This window comes from Carcharhinus amblyrhynchos, chromosome 2 (assembly GCF_965287045.1).
Source record: "Carcharhinus amblyrhynchos chromosome 2, sCarAmb.v2.hapA, whole genome shotgun sequence".
In the NCBI taxonomy this organism is placed as follows: domain Eukaryota; kingdom Metazoa; phylum Chordata; class Chondrichthyes; order Carcharhiniformes; family Carcharhinidae; genus Carcharhinus; species Carcharhinus amblyrhynchos.
Genome location: NC_137325.1, coordinates 17,561,625 through 17,585,820, shown reverse-complemented (window position 1 = coordinate 17,585,820; position 24,196 = coordinate 17,561,625). Strand labels below are relative to the sequence as shown.

Here is a 24,196-nt window from a genome sequence, read left to right as displayed (position 1 = left end):
ATATTCCTACATTGTTAATTGGCAATCAAAATTATTTATGGAGCCATCATCATGTCTCAAAATGCTTCACAGATGGTGCATTATTAATTATGAAGTAATAGAAGATGCTAGAAGTATGTTAAGAACATGTTAAGAAGTGTCTTTGGAGAGGTTGCCTGGCTGAGTGCGTCTTGAACAATGCTCATGAAATGCGACATCATCCAGAGCAAAGTAGCCTGCTTGACTGACACCCCATCCACAAACATTCACATCCTCCACCACTGACTCACAATCGCAGCCGTGTGTACCATCTACAAGATGCACTGCGGGAACTCACCAAGTCTCCTTCCAAAACCATGGCCGTGACCATCTAGAAGGACAAGAGCAGAAAACATATGGGAGCACCACCACCTGGAAGATCCCCTCTAAGGCACTCTCCATCCTAACTTGAAAATATATCACTGTTTCTTCGCAGTCGCTGGGTCAAAATCCTGGAACTCCCTTTCTAACAGTACTGTGGGTATACCTACACCACAGGTACTGCACTGGTTCATGATAAAGTAAAGCTTTTCTATTTATTAGTCATAGATTCGCTTATATTAATACTGCAATGAAGTTACTGTGAAAATCCCCAATTTGTTACATTCTGGCACCTGTTGGGGCACACTGAGGGAGAATTTAGCACGGCCAATGCACCTAACCAGCGCATCTTTCAGACCATGGCAAGAAACCAGAGCACCCGAAGGAAACATATGCAGACGCAGGGAGAATGTGCAGACTCCACGCAGACAGTGACCCAAGCTGGGAATTGAACCCAGGTCCTTGGCACTGTCCACTCTATCACATGGCTCCCCCTCTTCTCAAGGGCAATTAAGGATGGATAACAAACACTGAATAAGCTAATGGCACTCACATCCCATAAAATTAATTTTTAAAAAAGCTCTTTGAGCAAAGGAATACTTTCTTGGAAGCATAGCAACTCTTAATTTACCAGCACTGTGTGGGTTACGTGGATTGGCCATGCTAAATTGCCCTTTAGTGTCAGAGGGACTAGCCAGGGTAAATGCATGGAGTTATGGTGATAGGATGCGGGTGGAATTGTGGTTGGTGCAGACTTGATGGGCCAAATGCCCTCTTTCTGCACTGTAGGATTCTATGATTCTATGAAATATGGAGGTCATTTTGTGTCATCTCACAATTAACCATAGTTCCATTTGGATGATGATTGGCAATGTTGAGTTAAGAAACAATATTAGCCAACGTGACTAGAAAACTTTACTCTCTGAATCATAGCATTGGATCTTATTAACATTGAAGTGTAACAAGCCTCAACCTGAATAGCTCATCAGAAACAGGACATTGTTGACAACACAACACCCCATCATTGGGGTACCAACACATCAGCCAAGATAACATGTTCAACTTCAGGAAAGGCAATTGATAATAAATAGGAAATTGATTCCTAGTAATCTGGAGAAACTTCTTTACCCGGAATGTGGTTGGACCTTGGTACTATAGAATAGTTGAGGTAACTGAACTGGATGAATTTAAGGGGAAATTAGCTAAGCATGTGGGGAAGAAAGGACTAGTGGGACATACTGTGAGGAAACACATCTTGATTATAAACACTGGCACAGACATGTTGGGCTGAATGGCCTCTTTCTATGTTGCACATTCCATGTAATTCCAGCTGAAATTATGCATGTTTTTTATCTTCAGAGTCAGAAAAGCACAACTTGACCTAAATTAGTGAGTGTACTTTATAATAAGTAGGGTGAAAATAGTACACAATCCAAAACACTACAAGGACATCAAGTTTTACAAAGGAAGACCTTGCATTTAACATAGTAAAGGCTTATATCAGGGCAATCTTGTTAAGCGCCAATAACATCCCCTGACTTTGTTGATCTCGACCTTCTAATCTTCAGATGGTCAGAGACCAGACATCACCATGGGAACCCTTGAAAGTCCCAAATGCTCTGGCTATGTGTAATTGCCCAGGAAATTTGAACTTCCAGTAGGCAATTCACCTGCCCATCAGGACCCTCTGAAAAATCTTCAATTTTAAGAGTGAGACTTTGAACAGCTCCGACTTACTTAACTGGATGGTTACTGAGGAAAGGTTGAACAGAAAAATTGAGCCTATCTTTAGGTAGCTGCACAACCGACTCAGAAATTATGCACACTAATGTCTCCCCCAACCTCCCCACTCCAACTTCCCCCTTGAACCTCATTACCCCGCAACCTGAACTGACTAGCTTTCACTACCTGACTACCTCTTTGAAATGCCCACTACCCCTCTGATTCCACCCCTACCTGACCTGATCAAGTCCCACCTGAACCCTTCCCGCCACTCACAACCCTGATCTGACCTGACAAGACACAGATTCAAGATGACCACCCCCAGACAGAACCCCTCCCGACCGACTATCCCACTCAGCCCTCCTATGCATTCACCGATCTGCCATCTTACTGACCGCTGTCACTGACCCTCCTCTCCACTCTACCCACTTGCCACCCTAACCACCCATCACCCTAGCCACCGGTCACTCTATCACCTCAGCCTGTCACTGTAGCCTGTTACTCACTTACTTTAACCTCCTATCCCTTTGCCTATGCTATTCCTTACCCATATATCTTCTCTCCATAGCTTTTTAAAGAAGCTATAGGGCATTTGCATTTTACTTACTAACATATAAGCCATGCCAGAAAAAGGGGGCTTAGTTTATCTTCCCACACTGAAGCATTTCCATTTCAGGTATGTAGGGTGGCACAATGGCACAGTGGTTAACGTTGCTGCCTCACAATGCCAGGGACACAGGTTCAATTCCGGCCTTAGATGACTGTTTGTGTGGAGTTTGCAAATTCTCTGCGTGTCTGCATGGGTTTCCTCCGGGTGCTCCGGTTTCCTTCCACCGTACAAAGGTGTGCAGGTTAGGCGGATTGGCCATGCTAAATTGCCCTTTGATGTCTAAAGATGTGTAGAATAGATGGATTAGCTGTGGCAATTGTGTGTGGGGTTACGTGAATAGGGGAGAGGACCTGGATAAGACACACTGTCAGTGAGTCGTTGTAGGCTCAATGGGCCGAATGGCCTCCTTCCGCACTGTAGGGATTCTATGATTTCTGGAGAAGCCGGGATCAGAAGTCGTGGCCAGTAAAGCGGAGCTCCGGAATGACACAGGGAAGTAGGGGTTGAGTAGCAGCTGGACAGCGATTGCTCAGAAGATTCGGGACAAGAATGTTAAGAAGTGTCCAATATTATCAGGATATTGAGAACCAAAACACTCACTGAAGAGGTCGATTAAAAAGCACGTACCAGGAATGGGAAAACATGTTGCCTGCTTACCCTCCCGGGTCTAAATGTTACTGTTTCTGGAACTTTCTGTCACATGTACCTTTTTGTTTATCCCCAAGGTTCTAATGACATTGGCACATTCATGTCAAGGATATCTTGATATGCAGCTAATTCCAGCAGAACAGCTTCTCTTTACATGAAAATGTTATATTTGTCTCTTCACACGTGTCATATATATTCAGAAAAAGGATGACACTAACATTTATTGAAGCTGAAGGAGGGTTTTTTTTTTACGCATCTTAGAGCACAACGGACGGGAGGGCAAATAAAATCTGAACACCAGTAGATTAGGCCAATCGGGCCCTCGAGCCTGTTCTACCATTCAATAAGATCATGGCTGATCTGATTGTAACCTCAAACCCACATTCAAGTTCAAAGTTTATTTATTAGTGTCATAAGTAGGCATACATTAACACTGCAATGAAGTTGCTGTGAAAATCCCCCAGCGGCCACACTCTGGCGCCAGTTCGGGTACATTGAGAAAGAAATTAGCATGGCCAATGCACCTAACCAGCACGGCTTTTGGACTGTGGGAGGAAACTGGAGCACTCGGAAGACACCCACGCAGACACTGGGGATGTGTGGATTCAATGCAGTGACCCAAGGCAGGAGTCGAACCCGGATCCCTAACACTGTGAGGCAGTAATACTAGCCACTGTGCTACCATGCTGCCCTGATTTCCTTCTCCCCCAGTCGATCGCTGGCCTTGATTCCCTGCCTGACCAATCGCCATTCCCAATCCACCACCCCCCACCTTGGCTGATCACCACCCCGAGTCCCCCTCGCTCCTTCCTCCTCCTCCATTCCCCCTCTACCCCCCAGTTGATTACCATTGCCACAACCCCCAGAGCTCCTCCCCAGCACTCCCACCATGGTCTCATCCCCTGTCACAGGCCCACTGCTCAGGCCCAGCAGGCAGTGCCAGGGTGCCAGGTTGGCAGTGCCAGTGTACCACATTCAAACAGTGATGTCTAGTTTTTTGATTCTCAATTGTGCCTGGAACTCATTAAATACTGAATATTTAAATCAACCATGCACCCTTCCTGGGCGCGAGGCTAAGTTTGCCAGCAGAACGCGACCAGTAGCATCGCGAGAGGCGAGAAACTGGGCTAACCACAGTGCCACTATGCTGCCCTATCTTATGAATAGCCACAAAAAATGATGGCCCGAATTTTACAGCTCTGCCCACCATGGGAATCAAAGGGTGTGAGGGGCAGTTCATGGAAAGGTTCATTGATCTCTGATGGGATTGTATGGTTTCAGGATGAGCGAGGTTGTAAAATCACACCCAATGTTTGCCATCGTTCGTATGGTTGTGCAAGGGCAGCGGTAAGCAACTGTAGTCAATTACTCCTCTGATTAGATGTGATAGATTCTTACTACCCTGTATAACTGCTCTTGAAATCAGTTAGTAGATTTCCATTATCATGCATTATCACACTTATGACTAGCTACAGTAGTGGGAACTCCTAGCTACAAGATTTGTGGCCTGGGATTGCAGGATACTGGACCCTAGTGACAAAGAGGGAAATATCTTCCCAATCTTGACCATCAATAGATCAGAGCAATATTCATCGAAGCTTAAAAAAGTAAGTGACTGCATGACTATCTGTTAGATGTGAACATGAGCCATTTGTGGTTATTTAACTGTTGCGTCCATGTCATCATGATGAGTGGTATTGACCTAGTGGTATTATCGCAAGACCCATTTATCCTGGTTAATGTTCTGGAGACCCTGGTTCGAATCTTGCCATGGTAGATGGTGGAAGTTGAATTCTATTAAACAAAATTAACAATCTGCTGATGACCATGAAAACCGTAATTGATTGTCAGGAAAATAAAACCCATCTGGTTCACTAATGTCCTTTAGGGAAGGAAATCTGCCGTCCTTACCCAGTCTGGCCTACATGTAATTGCAGAGCCACAGCAACATGGTTGACTCGTGCAACTAGGGACGGGCAATAAATGCTGGCCCAGCCGGGGATGCCCATGTCCCACAAATGAATAAAAATAACTGCTCTACTCTGGATAATGATTAAACGAATACACCTCACTCTCAGGGCATTGATCTTGGGCAGGATTTTCCAAACCCCTCAGCAGTGATGGCAGAGGTGGCCCACCATTGGCCGCTGGTGGGATCTTCCTGCCTTTTGCGTAGCTCTCACCCTCTGCTGCTGGGGAAACTTGGTAAAAGGGATCCGTAAGATCCAGCCAGTAGGAAGGGCCAAAAAATACAGCTACTCATGTTTGATAACAAACCGAATCAGCTGCTGAAATAAATGGGTTCATTATTTTGTGGCCTAAAAATCCTCCATACATAGTCTAATTTTATACCATTCCCAAGCTTCCAAGCTGAATTATTCTATCACTACAACATGTTGGTGATCAGATCAGCACAGATGACAACGTAATGTGTCTTGACTCCAAGGTCAATGCATTTTAAAATATCCACATTCACTTTGCAAGATACATTAGCGAATCAATCCGTTTCACATAGCTTTTAGGCTGTAGGCCAAGTAAAGTTAACCAAGTCATAGGGATAATTAGCACTGATGAAAAACTGCACGTATTTCTATGTGTGTCAACATAACATGTTTATAATTTATGATTACTGTATCGTGTGCCATTAACTGTTGTAATTGAGAAGAAGAAGTGTGTCTGATCGCCATAATACTATTTACAACATTCACTTTGGGTTTTATGTATATTTATACAATGAAATCAGACAGTATTTTATTCTGAGTGCTTTTCAAGCCTGTTCTTTAGAATTCCTTAACAGTTCTCTTCTGGAGCTAGTTACAAGTTCACGTTGTCTGACCACGAGGGTCGAGTGGGTGGGGTCTGCCAGGGTGAGGGAGTTGGGGAATCGCCTTTGCTTGGCCGGTGGGGGGGTGGGGGGGTTGGAGGGGAGAGAGATGGTGGTGGGCTGGACATCAGGGCACTCCGGGGCAGGGGAGGGGTGTTCAGGGCCGGCCCAGGAATTGCTGTGGGGGCCGCGATCGGGCTGTGCCGGGGGGCTAGAGGGATGCATTGCAGGGGTCCCGGGCTGGCCAGCAAACGGGGAGGTTGACAGATCGGGGGACGTACGCAGAGTTCCAGGCTCCGATGTGAGTAGGCCTGACTCCCCCAGGTTTTTAATGAATTTCACGATTGCGACATCTGCAGCGTATAGTGTGCGGAGATTCAGGTCTGAAGCTAAAATGAAAAAAAACAGTCATGATCTCGAACTGTTTTCCTACTAATTCAGTACATTTGGGAGAATCGCCCAAACCTCCCCCACCCCCCAAGCTCACCAGTCCACCACACTGCTCCCTGATTGGTCATTGAGTCATGTGACTTTTAGTGCAACAGCTCACCTCATACCCGAGGTCACACGAAGCTTTATAGAACCTTAGTTAGGCCATAATTGGAATATAGTGTTCAATTCTGGTCACCACACTACCAGAAGGATAGGGAAGCTTTGGAGAGGGTGCAGAAAAGATTTACCAGGATATTGCCTAGCATGGAAGGTCTTAGCCATGAGGAGATGTTGGAGAAACTTGGTTTGTTCTCACTGGAATGACAGAGGTTGAGGGGTGACCTGATAGATGTCTCCAAGATTATGAAAGGCATGGGCAGAGTGGATAGTCAGAAGCTTTTTTCCCAGGGTGGAAGAGTCAGTTACTAGAGGGCATAGGTTTAAGGTGCGAGGGCCAAGGTTTCAATGAGATGTACGAGGCAGATTCTTTACACAGAGGGTGGTGGGTGCCTGGAACTCGTTGCCTGGGGAGGTAGCGGAAGCAGATAGGATAGTGACTTTTAAGGAGCTGGATAAATGCACAAATAGAATGGGAATGGAGGGATATGGTCCCCGGAAGGGTAGGTATTTTAGTTCTGATGGGCAGCATGGTTGGTGCAGGCTTGGAGGGCCAAAATGTCTGTCTTTGACCTATTCCCTTAAAGGGGCTATGCCCTAACATACAAAGCAACAACAACATTAAAGTGATTTCTCTCCAAACTCCAGCTCTGACTTTCAGTGACTGCACCTACACCCGTCCCTTTCTGTATCTCTTCCACTGGTGCCTGCCTAAACAATGTGAACAAGACAATGTCACTTCCTTTGTACATAGTTGAGGTCTGACTGCTTGCTATCCTGACAATAACCATATTTAATAAAAGTACTGTGGATGCTGGAAATCTGAAATAAGAACAGAAAGTGCTGGAAGTACTCAGCAGTTCCGACAGCATCGGTGGACAGAGAGACAGAGTTAACTCTGAAGTGGGATTGTGAATGTGAATGCTTGTTTTATTAGGAATTGTGCAATTGAATGGAATATTTATTGTTACAGGGGATAATGTTGTTGATGGAATGTATATGTCTTTGTAACTGAGTATTATTTTATATAAAGAGTACAATAGGCATTTGGAAATTTATTTTATTTAATCTCAGCCCATGGTGGATCTCGTGTGAGTTGGCATGGTAGGTGTACGATCAAAGGATGGAGGGTGCGGGCATGACTTGGCACTAAGTTGGCATAGGGGCTATAAAGGGTATTTGTTGGCATGGAGGGTGTGTGCACCATTGTGGGTAAGGAAGGGGCATAAGATGGCATGGATATAGCTTGGGGAGTGTGCGTGGTGGGGGGTGGGTGAGGGATGGACAGCCCTTTTATGTATTCAGGTTTCTCTCAAATTTCAATTCAGGGTCAGTGAACTGAAGCACATGTTTCCACCCTGATCACCTCCGCTCCCTACAACTCCAATACTCAATCCAGTGTCGCCTGGACTGAGCGGGCCAAGCGGGCCCCACCATCCCAGAAAGAAAATCCAACCTTCTGAGGCACTTTCTCCCAGGGTGGGTTTGTGTGGAGGCGGGAAATGTCTGCTCTAAAGCCTGGAGTGAAAACCCAGACCAACGTTGAGTTTGGTTGTTTAGTTGAAAAGCTTAACTTGAATACTTCTCAGTTATAAGAACATAAGAAATAGGAGCAGGAGTAGGCCATCTAGCCCTTCGAGCCTGCCCCGCCATTCAATAAGATCATGGCTGATCTGTTGTGGCTCAGTTCCACTTTCCCGCCCTCTCCCCATAACCCTTAATCCCCTCTCTTATCAAAAACCCATCAACCCGCGTCTTAAAAATATTTAGCGAGGCAGCCTCCACCACTTCAACGGGCAGAGAATTCCAGAGATTCACCACCCTTTGAGTGAAGAAGTTCCTCCTCAACTCCGTTCTAAACCGCCCCCCTTTTATCTTGAGGCTGTGCCCCCTAGTCCTACTGTCTTTTTTGAGCGGGAAGAGTCTTTCCACCTCTATCCTATCCATCCCATTCATCATCTTATACGTCTCAATGAGATCTCCCCTCATTCTTCTAAACTCTAACGAGTACAAGCCCAGTTTATTCAGCCTCTCCTCATAGCTCAACCCCCTCAACTCCGGTATCAGCCTAGTAAACCTCCTCTGCACTCCCTCCAAGGCCAAAATATCTTTGCGCAGGTGCAGCGCCCAAAACTGCACACAGTACTCCAGCTGCGGCCTCACCAATGCCCTATACAGCTGCAGCAAGACCTCCCTACTTTTATATTCAATCCCCCTCGCTATGAAGGCCAGCATCCCATTTGCCTTCCTGACCACCTGCTGCACCTGCAAGCTGGGTTTTTGCGACTCATGCACAAGGACCCCGAGGTCCCTCTGCACCGTCGCCTGCTGCAGTTTTTCGCCCCGTAAGTAATAGTCCTTCCTACCATTCTTCCTACCAAAGTGGACCACTTCACACTTGCCAACATTAAATTCCATTTGCCATTTCCTGGCCCATTCGCCCAGCCTATCTAGATCCTTCTGTAGACTCTCCACACCCTCCACACAATTTGCCGTTCCCCCAATCTTGGGGTCATCAGCAAATTTCGACACCCTACACTCGGTTCCCTCCTCCAGATCATCTATATAAATGGTAAATAGCTGAGGCCCCAGCACCGACCCCTGGGGCACTCCACTAGTCACCATCCGCCAATCCGAATAGCACCCGTTGACCCCCACTCTCTGCCTCCTATTTGACAACCAATCCTCTATCCACGCCAACACCCTACCCCCAACTCCATGTCCCTCGACCTTCTGCAATAATCTCTTGTGAGGTACTTTGTCAAAAATTTGTTGACGGTATATTCTGTTGATTCTGAGCCTGCTCACGCCGTCGCCATCATGTCTTTGGCTATTCCCAAAAAGTTTCAGCACATTCTTCGAGTCCTCAACACCAACATTGATGGTCGAAGGAAGGTAGCGTTTGCTATCACCGCCATCAAGGGTGTTGCGAGGCGCTACGCTCACGTGGTGCTGAGGAAGGCCGATATTGACCTGAGCAAGAGAGCCGGCGAGCTCTCTGAGGATGAGGTTGAACGCATTTTAACAATCATGCAGAACCCTCATCAGTAACAAGATTCCTGACTGGTTCCTCAATAGGCAGAAGGACGTTAAAGATGGAAAATATAGCGAGGTCTTGGCCAACGGCTTGGATAACAAACTGCACGAGGATCTGGAGTGATTGAAGAAGATTTGTGCGCACAGGAGTCTGTGACACATCTGGGGTTTCCGTGTGCGTGGCCAGCACACAAAGACCACAGGCAGGAGAGGGCGCACAGTTGGTGTCTCCAAGAAGAAATAGATATTTTAGCTGCCAAATGTGTCAATAAATGTTCATTTAAAACAAAAACTATTATAACTGAATGACACCCACGCAAAAAACGTTGTTTGCAAAGAAAGAATCAGATTGGTATTTTATGACCTCGCTCGGGCAAAGCCAACAGAGGGCCAACAGGTTCTGCCCTCCCCAATTCCAGATGGGCAAGGCAGTAGCATTCCAGCCTCGGTGTCTATCATGATGTCAGAGCATCCCAAAGCAATTCACAGCCAAAGAAGGACTGTCAAAGTGTAATCAACATAGGAAATGCAGCAGTCAGTTTGGGCTTTAAGTGTTGGTTAAGAGCTTTATGCTGAGCAGGACACTGCTCTTCTTCAAGTAGTGTCTTTGGTCCTTTTACATTCATCGGAGACAGCAGATGGGATGCCATTGTCTCATCTGAAGAAGCATGCAGCATTCCCTCCGCCCTGCACTGGATGGCAGTCTGAATTTGTTCACGCCAGCTGTGCCTCTGAAACCAAAACTACTTTTTGACAGCAGACGAACACGAAAGGGTGGTGCGATACCTGAAACCAATTCACGGAGAGTGGATAACAGAAGGCAGTTGTGGTGTAAGCTGATATCTGTGATCTGTGCACTGGCTGTCCTGATCCATCTGCACGAAGGAAACACTATCTACTTGATGTACTTCAGCGGATACAATTCTCAATCGATCAATAGTTAAAGAGAGTTTGGTGGCAAAAGCCTTGTTCGCCCTTCGATGTCTCCAAGTTCCGAACTGTTTGGCATGCATCTGGTCAAACAGCTATCAGAGTGTCTGAAAGCAGGCTGGACAACATCATTAATGTCTGACAAGCCTTGATTTATTGCACATTGAAATTCTAGCTTGATCTCAGAAAGCCCTTTACTATGATTGGATATTATGCAGTTAGTTCCCTGACTGTCTGCTGACCCAGCACTAATCAATGGGAAACCTGAATTATGATATACAGTAGATTGAATCATAACTACTCAATAGTTGAAAAAGCCCTTATGATCACAGAAGAAGCTGATACATTTCTCCACTCTTTGATCCATAGGTCAGAACTTTATCGCCTCGCCCACCCTAATTCTGGGCTGGGTTCAGCTCGTAGAATGGAATCCTCTATTGGTCTCAAGCAGGATTTTATGAGCCTCGTCTGAGTGAGGTGGTAAAACACTGGCCATATCTCTCAGAATTTATTTTTTATTCATTCGTGGGATGTTGCTAGCTGTCCAGCATTTATTGCCCATCCCTAATTGCCCGAGGGCAGTTGAGAATCAATCCCATTGCTCTGAGTCTGGAGTTCCATGTGGGCCAGACCAGGTAAGGATGGCAGATTTCTTTCTCTAAAGGACTTCAGTGAAGCAGGTGGGGTTTTTTTCCGACAGTCGACAATGGTTTCATTGTCAGCAGTAGATTTTTAATTCCAGTGGCAAGATTCTCCAGCCATGTTTCCCCAAAACAAGAAAACCCCAGCCGACCACTTCATGGTCCGCCCTTTACCTGCTACGATTCCCGTTGCGAATATTTGCTCCCAGATATTTTTTATTGAATTCAAATTCCACCATCTGTCATGGCGGGATTTGAACACGGATCCCCAGAGCATTAGCTGAGTTTTTGGATTAACAGTCAAGTGATATTACCACTAGGCCATCGCCTCCCCTTAATTGCCCTGAGTGAATAGTAAACATCTGGGATATTTATGTAGCATTTCCCTTGAAGTCTCCACAGAATAATATTCACCTGCTCCTGTTCGGGTACAGTAAGAAGTCTCACAACATCAGGTTAAAGTCCAGCAGGTTTATTTGGAACCACGAGCTTTCTGAGTGCTGCTCCTTCATCAGGTGAGTGGAGAGGTGGGTTCACAAGTACGGCATATAATGGTTGGAATGCGAGTCTTCACATGCAATCAAGTTTTTACAAATACAGACAGTGCAAGTGGAGAGAATAATCGCAGGTTAAAGAGGTGTGAATTGCCTCAAGCCAGGACAGATTGTAGGATTCGCACCTCTCTAACCTGTGATTATCCCTCTCTCCACTTGCACTAACTGTACCTTAAAGACTTGATTACCTGTAAAGATTCACATTGTCATTATCATAACCATTATCTTGTGTCTTTGTCTCTATATGCTGTGTTTGAGAACCCACCTCGCCACTCACCTGGTGAAGGAGCAGCGCTCCTAAAACTTGTGATTCCAAAGTAAGCCTGTTGGATTTTAACCTGGTTTTGTGAAGCTTCTTACTGTGCCCACCCCAGTCTAACACTGGCACCTCCACATCTTGCCTGTTCAGGTAGTTTATTACACTGGTGGATCAGTGGAGTTAAAATATGGAGACTGCTGAACCGATTCTTCTGTCACAACAGTGGCTAACAAAACACTGTGGTGTCACAATCTGGAAAATTATTCCAGCCCCAATATGCTTTGTGCATCTGGCCAGACACACACTTACATTTTATCTAAATCAAATAATAGTGCTGAGTTGTTTCTTGCTTTCTCGTGTTATAGACTGTTTCTGATATGAAGTCTATCATCCCTTTGCAAACATGATTTTTACCCAATGATAATTTCCCAAGACACATGGTGTGTGTGAGCTTGAATGATCAGGGAAGATTACTGGAAAGTTGACGATGCAGTCACAGCTTTGCTCAGTTAGTTGCACTCTCCATCTGAGTCACAAGGTCGTGGTTTTGAGGTCCACTTCAGTCCGGGATTAAGTTATAATCCCAGTTGTTAATCCATGCTGCTGGCATAGCCCTGCACTGTTCGAGGTGTAATCGTTTGGATGGGATGTTACTCTGTCTTGTCACTTAGCAGCGTTCAGATACGATCAGTAATTTCTCCCAAAGTGCTGGCCAACACTTTCCCTCCTCCAGCATCATTGGAAATATGTTGAAGAGCGGGCTGTGTTACAGTCAACCGCTTAAGCAACGCAAACATAATAAGAACATAAGAAATAGGAGCAGGAGTAGGCCATCTAGCCCTTCGAGCCTGCCCCGCCATTCAATAAGATCATGGCTGATCTGTCGTGGCTCAGTTCCACATTCCCGCCCTCTCCCCATAACCCTTAATCCCCTCTCTTATCAAAAACCCATCAACTCGCGTCTTAAAAATATTTAGCGAGGCAGCCTCCACCATTTCAACGGGCAGAGAATTCCAGAGATTCACCACCCTTTGAGTGAAGAAGTTCCTCCTCAACTCTGTTCTAAACCGCCCCCCCTTTATCTTGAGGCTGTGCCCCCTAGTCCTACTGTCCTTTCTGAGCGGGAAGAGTCCCTCCACCTCTATCCTATCCATCCCATTCATCATCTTATACGTCTCAATGAGATCTCCCCTCATTCTTCTAAACTCTAACGAGTACAAGCCTAATTTATTCAGCCTCTCCTCATAGCTCAACCCCCTCAACTCCGGCATCAGCCTAGTAAACCTCCTCTGCACTCCCTCCAAGGCCATTCTCCTATCTATGCACACAAACACGCATGGAAATTATTCTAAACACTGCCAACATCTTCAATCCAAAGTGAACTTCTCTCTTTGACATTTACATGTCTCTGACTTAAGATCAGTAAGCTGCACATGACCTTTTAGGATAGTGTTTTTCAGTAAATGTTAATTGTTAATAGTAAATTAATTAGAAGCATAGAAACTATGGGCAAGAGTAAGCAATTCAGACCTTCAAGTCTGCTCCGCCATTCATTTTGATCATGGATGATCATCAAATTCAATATCCTGATCCCCCCCTTCCCTCCTATATCCCTTGATTCATAAGACCATAAGATACAGGAGCAAAATTAGGCCATTCAGCCCACTGAGTCTGCTCCGCCATTCAATCATGGATGACATGATTCTTATCCCATTCTCCTGCCTTCTCCCCATAACCCTTGATCCTCTCATTGATCAAGGACCTATCTATTTCTGTCTTAAAGACACTCAAAGACCTGGCTTCCACGGCCCTCTGAGGCAATGAGTTCCACAGATTCACCAGCCTCTGGCTGAAGAAAGGCCTCCTCATCACAGTTTTAAAGGACTGTTCCTTTACTCTCACGTTGTGGCCTCGAGTTCTAGTCTCCCCCAGTAGTGGAAACATCTTCTTCACGCCCGCTCTATCTAGACCTCTCAGTATTCTGTAAGTTTCATTTAGATTCCTCCTCGTCCTTCTAAACTCCATTCAGTGTAAATCCAGGGCTATACCTAATTTCTTCTTGAAATTAGACAATGTTTTGGCCTCAACTACCTGCTGTGCCAGTGAATTCCACACATTCACCAGGAGAAATTTCTCCTTACCTCTGTTCAGAAAGGTTTGCCCCTTATCACCAAACCATAACTATTGTTAAAATACATTGTGAAGGGTATTCTTGAATTAAGTACTTCAAGCACATATAAATTGAGGACACGGGGTGATAAAGAGGGTCATCAGACCCTGTTGTCTGTGCATAACACCATTCACAGCCGTGTGGCCCTGGAGAGGGGGCATGTGATGTTCATCGGTATACCCCAGGCCTTCTGTGACCAGTGGGTACCATGGATACTGGGGTCCATTGTTACTCTCAGAAATTATATTTTAGTTTGTTCCTGTAAGTTTTCTTTGAAGTGTTGATAAATGATTAATGTTACAATTATTAATGTTAATTTAATCCCTACTGGGGCCTATCACCCCCTCTCATTTCTGATCTTTTGTTTCATTTAATGATTTTTGTTTCATAGAATCTCATAGAATCCGTACAGTGCAGAAGGAGGCCTTTCAGTCCATCGAGTCTGCATTGATCACAATCCCACCCAGGCCCTATTTCTGTAACCCCACATATTTACCCTGCTAATCCCCTGAACACTAAGGTCAATTTTGCATGGCTGATCTAAATCTGTGCCTGGGGTCATCATTGCAGATGCCAGAGCAGCCTTCTCGAAGGTTAACCCACGGAAAAAAATTGGCTTGGATGGGATACCTGGATGAGCACTCAAATCCTGCATGGATCAGCTGATGGGGATATTTACAAACATCTTCAACCTCTCATTACAACAATCTGAAGTCCCTATCTGCTTCAAGAAGATGGCCATCATTCCAGTACCTAAGAAAAACCAAGCAGCCTGCCTTTTTGACTATCGGCTGGTGGCTTTGAAATCCATCATTATAAAGCGCTTCGAAAGGCTAGTCGTGGTACAAATCAAATCCAGCCTCCCGGACTACCTGGATCCACTACAATTCGCCTACTGCCGCAACAGGTCCACAGCAGACGCCATTTCCCTGGGCCTGCATTCAACCCTGGAACACCTAGATAACAAGGACACCTATGCCAGATTCCTATTTATTGACTATAATTTAGTCTTCAACATTATCATTCCCACAAAACTCACCTCCAAACTCCGTGGCCTGGGCCTTGGCACCTCCCTCTGTGACTGGATCCTGAACTTCCGAACTCGTAGACCACAATCAGTAACGATTGGCAACAATATCTCCGCCACTATCATCTTCACAGCTGGTACGTCACAAGCCTGTGTTCTCAGCCCCCTACGATACCCCGTATATATCTATGACCGTGTGGCCAAATTCTTCTTCAATTCGATTTTCAAGTTTGCTGACGACACCACCGTTGTGGGTTGGATCTCAAAGAATGATAAGACAAAGTGCAGGAATGAGATAGAGAATCTGATGAACTGGTGCAGCAGCAATAATCTCTCCCTCAATGTCAACAAAACCAAGGAGATGTCATCAACTTCAGGAAACGTAAGGAGAACATGGTCCTGTCTACATCAATGGGGATGAAGTAAAAAGGGTCGAGGGCTTTAGGGTTTTAGGTATCCAGGTCACCAATAACCTGTCCTGGTCCCCCTGTGCTGACACTATAATAAATAAAGCCCACCAACGCCTCTACTTTCTCAGACGACTAAGGAAATTTGGCATGTCAGCTATGACTCTCACAAGCTGTTACAGATGCACCATAGAAAGCATTTTTTCTGGTACCGCAGCTTGCTATGGCTCCTGCTCTGCCCAAGACTGCAAGGAACTACAAAAGGTCGTGAATGTAATCCAATCCATTATGCAAACCAGCCTCCCATCTATTGACTCTGTCTACACTTCCCACTGCCTCGGCAAAGCAGCCAGCATAATTAAGGACCCCACGCACCCCAGGCATCCTCTCTTCCACCTTCTTCCATCAGGAAAAAGATACAAAAGTCTGAGGTCACGTACCAAGTGACTCAAGAACAGATTCCTCCCTGCTGCTGTCAGACTTTTGAGTGGATTTACCTTGCATTAAGTTGATTTTTCTCTACACCCTAGCTATGATTGTAACACTACATTCTGCACTGTCTCTTTTCCTTCTCTATGAACAGCCTGTTTTGTCTGTGTAGCATGCAAGAAACAATACTTTTCACTGTATGTTAATACATGTGACAATAATAAAACAAATCAAATCAAATCAAAATCAGCCTAACCTGCACATCTTTGGACTGTGGGAGGAAACTGGAGCACCCGGAGGAAACCCACGCAGACAGAGGGAGAATATGCAACTCCACACAGGCGGTGACCCAAGCCAGGAATTGAACGGGGGTCCCTGTGCTGTGAGGCAGCAGTGCTAACCACTGTGCTGTCATGCTGCCCATAAAGGGAGTATAAATTGGGGATGCAGCAGGTGGTCATGAAAATCAACTGACCCAGCTCTCTTCCCCTATTCCCTTCCTATGTCTGCAGTGGGCGGCATGCAGTGTCTGTTGATACTCTTGAGGCCTTCCATGGACGGTGGGCACCGGGGGACTGGCATGCATCGTCACCCTCAGTGACACCATTTTAATTTGTTATGTTAAGTTTCCTTCTGCATTTTTGATTTTTGTTGCAGTGCCCCATTAGTGCCTGTCACTCTCATTAGTTCAATTTACTTGATCACATTTTATTTCAAAATTAATATAAGTAGGGCACACTGAGTGAGTGAGGGGAGAGCTAAGAGACTAAACAAAGCCAATAAGGTCTCTCAGTTTAAAAAAAGTGTTGAATCCTGGTTTTGGATTCTATTAACATTAATAATTGTCAGAAGAACAGTTTGCAGGCTTTTTGCAGAATGGGGATTTATATTGAATGTTGTTGTATCAGCATCCCTTAAGCTAAAATATTATTTAAACTGTCTTTAGTTAGTGTGCTCTTGACAGCTAATCCATCCAACCTACCCGCCTTGGGACACTCAGGAGCAAATAACATGACCATTGGAATTGGGGAAGAACAAGCAGATGGTCAATGCTGGGGCGGGGGGGGGGGGGCAGATGAGAAAAGCAAAACAGAAGTGGTTGGCTTCAGAGTTGTTCTGTAATGAAGAATGTGATCACCATTTCTCTTATATTCTACCTTTTTCGTAGAAGAAGTACTTTCCGGCCCATTGTGTATTAAATGCGTATCCTGCATCTCTTTCAATTCAGCCATGCGATAAATTCAAAGTTACCTATTCAAGGTGAGGGTTGAATAGCTTGCTTCAAAAAGAGGGCAGTGCCCCTTCCTTTCCAATGTCCAAGTCAAATAGAAACATAGAAAATAGACAGTCATCAAACCTGCTTTGCCATTCAATGTGATTGTGGCTGATTCTGTATCTCAATGCCAAATCTCTGCTCTTCTTGATACTTCTGATACTATGCTTCTTAATACCTTTAGAGTCTAGAAATCTATTTCTTTCTTAAGTGCATTCAATGACTTGGCCTCCACAACCTAATGTGGTAGAGAATTCCATCAGTTCACTACCCTCTTAAATGAAGAAATTCCTCCTCATCTGAGTCCTAAATAGTCTCCGTTGTATCCTGTTCTAGACCCTCCCAGCCAGAGTAAAAATCATTCCTACATCCAAGCTGCCCAACATTTCAATGAGATCCTCTCTCAATCTTCTATATCTCCAGTGAATAGAAGCCTACTCAACTCAATCTCCCCTCATACAACAATCCTACTATCCCAGGAAACAGCCTGATGAATCTTCTCTACACTGCCTCTTTGGCAAGTATATTTTTTTCTGATGTAAGGAGACCAAGACTGTATAAAATACTCCAAATATGGTCTCACTAAGACCACATATAGAATGTATTACTGCATATGGAATGCAGTAATACATTCTTGCTTCTGCACTCCAATCATCTTGCAATGTTTAAATTTAAATTTAAGTTTATTTCTAAGTGTCACAAGTAGGCTTACATTAACGCTGCAATGAAGTTACTGTGAAAATCCCCAAGTTGCCACACTCCAGTGCCGGGTACGCTGAGGGAGAATTTAGCATGGCCAATGCACCTAACTTTCGGAGTGTGGGAGAAAATCAGAGCACCTGGAAGAAGCCCACCCTGATACAGAAGCGGGGGGGGGGGGTGCAGATTCCACACGATGACCCAAGCTGGGAAGTGGACCTGGATCTTGGCGCTATGAGGCAGCAATGCCAGTCACTGTGACACCCTCTTGCCCTATGAAGACCAACATGCCATTTGTCTTCCTAACTACTTAGTGCAGGTAACACGTTTCCATGTGTGTCCTGTTTATAATCGCCAGACATAAGAATAGTTTTGGGCAGTATTTAACAAATGCAATGCAAACAAAATAGCCGGAAAGTTACAGCCATTCACACCGATAATATTTTCCCATCCTGCTGCAGTGGACGGAGATCTATCTGGGCGCCAAATTCACCAACTTCATTGCAGCAGGAGCATGGTGCGAATGGCCGGTAGGTCACACCCAACGAAGGCCAACCTAACAGCTTTTTTTTGCCAATTGCACAGATTGAGAAAAGAAAACTGTCAGGATCTCCTGGGCCCCAATTTCAAAAACTTGACACATTTAATGCAAATGTATTTTCAACTAGAATGGCAATTCAGATTGCTTTACATTCCCCCTTGGAATGATTGATACAAACCAGGGACACAGCCTTAGAATCAGATGTAGGGTAGTTTGGATGAGGAGGAATATCTTCTCTTAAAAGATGGTGAATCTTTGAAATTTTTTGCCCAAGAGGGCTGTGAAGCCTCCGTCATTGAGTATCATCAAGACAGAGACTGGTAGTTTTCTAGCTGTTAAGGGTATCAAGGGATAATATGGGAAAACGGCATTGAGGTGAAAGATCAGCCATGATCTAATTGAAAGATAGAGCAGCCTCCAGGAGCCCAATGTTCTCCTAATTTCTGTGTTCCTATGGCACATGCATGTATTGATGTGTAGTGTGGCATCTGCATTTTAATTATACGTGGAACTGATTTTAAGTCACAATAATTTAAGAAAAATTTAGGGTCAGTTTCAAATGGGCTGTTTCTGTTCAGTTCTACTCGCTGACGCAAGGATAGATATGAATACTTAAGCGGCGTAGCTCAAGGAGGTGAAAGGGTGAGTTTGTGTCATGGGAGTTCTACACTGCATTGTACTTTAGATGTATGGCAAGGCATTGCAGCATCTATACCTAACTGCTGAAGTGCACTGAGGGGGAAAATAACTTTTATCTAATCCAGGAAATTGAGGAGAATCTATCGAAGTACTAATGTATCATATTTATTTAACAACGTAAGAAAACCCGTGTGCAGGGAAATCAGATATTGCTTTTCAGATCCTGGAGTCTAAATGTGCTTTGTGTAGCACATGTGCTTTTCTGCAGTTCTACTCGTTCCTCAAAGCTTCCCACGACAATTGTTCATGTGTCCTATTTCAAGTTCTCATTGTCTGCTATCTTTGGTTGCATTTTTACAGCACATTGACCAAAAGCAAATTTATAATCAAATAATAGCAATCGGAATTGTCAGGGCATGGAATATGGCACGAGAAATGGTTATCTGCTGTGGTGTTTTAATAGTGTATAATTTGCACTGTTGGACTCTCGAGTCGGAATTTTACTGGCCGGCCCACCACAGGAATGGGAGAGGGCCAAGGGAAGAGCGTGGGAATGACCACTGGCCTCAGGCAGGATTTTACGGTTTTGGGATGAGTGAGGCAATTAAATCCGGCCCTCTGTGGTTCATTTAGATTTCTGAAACAGGTATAGGACCATGGATAAAAACTCTGCTGAATAAATAAAGATTTACAGAACAGGTAATACTTTGAATTTTGTCTCTGATGGAACGCAAAGAGGCCCCTGCGATGTTCACAGGATTACCTGGCACATGGTTCAACCTTTCTAATTGACGTAATTGCCCACCTGCCACTCTAGGGTGGTCAACCCCGTGCCGCTGCCACTCTGAGCCCACCTCAGGCAAAAGTGCACAGAGGCGGGTATGCATTGGGAAGCCAACACAATGCAAACATAGAACGTAGAACAGTACAGCACAGGAACAGGCCCTGTGGCCCATGATGTTGTGGCAAACATGATACCAAATATAAGTAATCCCTTCTACTTGCCCTTGGTCCATATTCCTCTATTCTTTGCATATTCATGTACTTATCTAAAAACCTCTCAAACATCCTATCGTATCTGCCTCCACCATCACCCTGTCTGCACATTCCATCACTCTCTGCATAAAAAAACTTGTCCTTCACATCTCCTTTGAATATTCCCTTCTCACCTTAAGTGCATGTCCCCTCGTATTAGACATTTCAATTCCGGGGAAAAGATTCTGATTGCCAACCCCATCTATGTCTCTCGTAATTTTATAGACTCCTATCAGGTCTCCCCTCAGCCTCTGCCGCTCCAGAGAAAACAACTTTAGTTAGTTCAGCCTCTCCTTATAATTCATACGCTCTAATCCAGGCAGCATCCTGGTAAAACTCTTTTGCATTCTCTCACCTTTCCATATTGTCTCTGACTCCAAAGCCACCTCTATAGGGCTGCTAAGACAACATCTACAAAGTGTGATTCGCCTGTTGAAAGACAACTATTTGCCTTATTTGTTCCACAGGGTGGGGAGGGAGATGGATATGGTGTCTGGTCGTCAGGGACCTTGTGATGGCACACCCACAGAACTGCTTATCTCAGTTGAGGAATGGCAGACACCTTCACTGACTGCTGCTGCACATGTGAAGGAACTGTCTGAGTCGAGAGCCGTGAATTAGTCCTGACAAGATTAAGAATATGTTTCATTCTGCAATGCGAATTAGCCAAGACCCTCGATCTGCCCTGTCAAGGCTGTTCCAGCGCATCGCCCCTCGAAACCACTAAGCTGGCAGGTAAACCCATCCTTCTTCTATGCACTCTCTTTCCATCTTCATCTATCCATCCATCACTGACATTCACATTCACCTTTATATGATGTCATGCCTTTCCTTCATGCTCACTCATATTGGACCATAAAATTTATATATTAGTGTCACAAGTAGGCTTATATTAACACTGCAGTGAAGTTACTGTGAAAATCCCCTAGTTGCCACACTCCGACACCTGTTCAGGTATACTGAGGGAGAATTCAGTATGGCCAATGCACCTAACCAGCACACCTTTTGGACTGTGGGAGGAAACCGGAGCACCCAGAGGGAACCCACACAGACACATGGAGAATCTGCAGACTCCGCATAGACAGTGACCCAAACTGGGAATCGAGCCCGGGTCTCTGACGCTGTGAGGCAGCAGTGCCAACCACTGTGCCACCTTGCTGCCCTCATAAGAAGTAGAAGAAGATAAAAGACATTCAACCCATCAAGTCTGCTCCACCATTCAATGAAATCATGACTGACCTGATATGATAACCCTCAGCTCCCACCTTATCCCTATAACCCTTGATTCCCTCAATGGAAAAGGTGCTCTTTCCATTGGATGCTGTTCCACTCAGCCATGTATCTCTCCTTTCCTTCTCTGCAGGAGAATGAACATCAGAACAAGGGAGAGAACAAACCTTCCAAACAGCTCACATTCGACAAGCGCAGAGGAGGTGCAGGAGATTGGTGAAGTTTGTTCCTCTTTGGATGTCAGAGATGCAAACATTAAACTCAAAGCTGTCTGGTGAAGCAATTAAGTCAAAGCTATCTGCATGTTAATGGGGTTCAATCATATTGAATTAGCTTCAACAGTGAAAGGAAGAAAATCTTCTTCATCAGAACAACTTGCAACGTATTTATAGATGTTTGGAGCGTCCCTTCAAATAGTAGAGTTGAGTTTGTAAAAGACAGGGCCACATCACACCGACTGCTGTTGGTTGAATGGGAATCACAAGGAGTAAAATTATAATGAGATGATTTGGTTAAAATTGCCATCGATAGTTGGGGCTGTATATAAAATAATGAGGGACACAGATCAACTACACGGTCAGTATTTTTTCCTAAAGGTAAACTGTAATTCCTAGGTTTTTTTATTACGGCTTATCTTTTATGTTCTGTTACTTTTCTTCGATTTTTCTTGAAGCATTCATCTGAGTTATTTAATTTCCCTTTACTCTCCTTTTCTTTGCCACAACTGATGGGTTCCCAATTAAAGTGAGCGGAAGATACACCACTTAAACTCACATCCACGGCTGGTCAGCTTTCACTTGTCGCTTGTGGGGCTCCCTGGTTTTCAGTGACTGCAATCCCTGATCACGTGTGTCCACGCAGTGCGTGTTGTTAAATCTCCGGGTGACATGTTTCTTCCACAAGCTGAATTGAGCCTCACATTTGCTGTTGTTGTGCTGGCAATGAGTGACAATAACCAATTCTGTCAATTCCGTGTTACAACCCAGCAACTTTCCACCTTCCCAGCGCTCTCCCAGGAACATTGCCAATTTAAAATTGGTGCCTTTGGAGGAGGGGGGTGCACACAATGGCACAGTGGTTGGCACTGCTGCCTCACAGCACTAGGGACCTGTTTCATTCCCAGCCTTGGGTGACTGTCTGTGTGAAGTTTGCATATTCTCCCTGTGTCTGCATGGGTTTCCTCCGGGTGCTCCGGTTTCCTCCCACACTCTAAAAATGTGCAGGTTAGGTGGATTGACCATGCCAAATTGCCCCTTAGTATCTCGAGACATGTAGGTTAGGGAGATTAGTGGGTTAGTAGGTGCTCTGTCGGGGTAGTCAGTGCAGACTTGATAGGCCGAATGGCCTCCTTCGGTACTGTAGGGATTCTACGCTTGTATTCAATGAATGTTGAACACGTTCAAACTCTATTCATCTGTTCACCATTGCAATACAAATATTAACCTTTTAAACAAATTATTCTTTAGATTTATTCAACCAGCCTTTCATTGGACCTTGAATAAGCATGAAGCATCTGTGCACTAATATTGCAAAACCGTAATTTCTAGGTTTTTTTATTACGGCTTATCTTTTATGTTCTGTTACTTTTCTTCGATTTTTCCTGAAGCATTCATCTGAGTTATTTAATTTCCCTTTACTCTCTTTCTCTTTGCCACAACTGATGGGTTCCTAATTAAAGTGAGCGGAAGATACACCACTTAAACTCACATCCACGGCTGGTCAGCTTTCACTTGTCGCTTGTGGGGCTCCCTGGTTTTCAGTGACTGCAATCCCTGATCGCGTGTGTACACGCAGTGCGTGTTGTTAAATGTCTGGGTGACATGTTTCTTCCACAAGCTGAATTGAGCCTCACATTTACTGTTGTTGTGCTGGCAATGAGTGACAATAGCCAATTCTGTCAATATAGAGTTGTAGTCATTGAGGTTTACAGCATGGAAACAGGCCATTTGGCCCAACTTGTCTATGCTGCCCTTTTTTTGAAACCCCTAAAGCTAATCCCAATTGCCCACATTTGGCCCATATCCCTTTATACCCATCTTACCCATGTAACTGTCTAAATGGTTTTAAAAGACAAAATTGTACCCACCGCTACCTCTGGCAGCTTGTTCCAGACACTCACCGTCCTCTGTGTGACAAAATTGCCCCTCTGGACACTTTTGTATCTCTCCCCTCTCACTTTAAACCTCTGCCCTCTAGTTTTGGACTCCTCTACCTTTAGGAAAAAATATTGACCATGTAGTTGATCTGTGTCCCTCATTATTTTATAAACCTCTCTAAGATCACCCACCAACCTGCTATGCTCCAGCGAAAAAAGTCCCAGTCTATCCAGCCTCTCCTTATAACTCAATCCATCAAGTCCTGGTAGCATCCTAGTAAATCATTTCTGCACTCTTTCTAGTTTAATAATACCCTTTCTATAATAGGGTGAGCAGAACTGTTCACAATATTCCAAGCGCGGCCTTACCAATGTCTTGTACAACTTCTACAAAACCTTTCAACTCCTTTCTTCAATATTCTGACCAATGAAACCAAGCACGCTGAATGCTTTCTTCACCAATCTGTCCACCCGTGGCCCCACTTGCAAGGAGCTATGAACATGTATGTATGCCCAGAACTCTTTGTTCTGTAACTCTC

The 24,196-nt window shown here is 44.8% G+C and overlaps 1 pseudogene; it reads left to right on the top strand.

Annotated features, from left to right (window-relative positions):
• Nucleotides 1–9,511: 9,511 nt before the first annotated feature.
• LOC145360323 (small ribosomal subunit protein uS13 pseudogene) lies at nt 9,512–10,013 on the top strand (annotated as a pseudogene).
• Nucleotides 10,014–24,196: the final 14,183 nt, after the last annotated feature.